A 1,066-nucleotide genomic window follows, 5' to 3' on the forward strand; every position below is an offset into this window, starting at 1 on the left:
TCACTACACGGTCCTTCACCCAGGAGAGAAAATTGGAGATCACTTCATCAGTCTTAGCTCCAGCCTTCATTTATTCAAACATTCCTCTACATTGCTGCTGCCAGGGTTATTCCAAAACTAGTCTTCATCTTATCACGTCCCCGAATCTTAAATCCTGCAAAGACTTTGCATTGTCTAAAACGCCAAGCCCATTTGTTTTCATGCTGCATAATAGAAACTTTAGGAACTGTGCTGTGTCTCCCTCCAGGCTCCGGGTTTATAATCTTTATATTTCAAAGTCCTAACAGTTCTGAATTATTTAAGGTTCCTAAATCATCTTGCAGATAGTGTATGCTCTGCCATGCACTTTTCCTATAGGGCACACGTTTTTCCCGTTTCAGAACAAACTCCATGTATCCTGAATTCAACCCAAACATACTCCCTTTTGGAAAAGTTTCTCTAAAAAGCCTTCAAGAATATGCATATTGACACCTATCATCACAGGTCCTAAAAGCTTCGTTGTGTCTGCTTGGTGCTCCGCACTTTTATTTCTGCTTCTCCTACTTGAGAGGGGGCTCATCTTCCTCCACCAAGAGTACCACCTTCTTCCAGGCTTATAAAGAATGCTGAAGGCAATCATTGCAAAAGCTGGCAGCATAGGAAAGCCATTGTTCTGCCTACAGCCACACAGAGCAGCTCAAATAGAGTTACAAGCTTGCTAGTAATGTTGAATCCAAACTGGAGTTGCTTTGAGGATACCATCACTTTCTGAGAGGCCTTGTTGATATTGCCTTCAGTTCTGTGCTCTGCTCCTGTCCTTGGCATTTAATCCAAGGGCAGAGATGCTAAATGTGTCTCGGCCAATCGGTTATTCCCTTCTCAGGCATTTAAAAAATGAATTGAGATGTGAAGAAACACAAGGCTTTCTGAGCTGAGTCATTGGCGTCTAACAGAGAAGTTCCCAAACAATTAAGCCCAATTGTGTCTCTAGATCTGCTTCCTTTTCTTTTTTCTTCCTTGGCTCTACATTTTGCTTTTTCTTTTCTTTTAAAAAAATTCTTGTTTGTTTACTTTTGAGATTATAATT

The sequence above is a fragment of the Acomys minous genome (genome assembly GCF_964271855.1).
Source record: "Acomys minous genome assembly, chromosome: 1".
In the NCBI taxonomy this organism is placed as follows: domain Eukaryota; kingdom Metazoa; phylum Chordata; class Mammalia; order Rodentia; family Muridae; genus Acomys; species Acomys minous.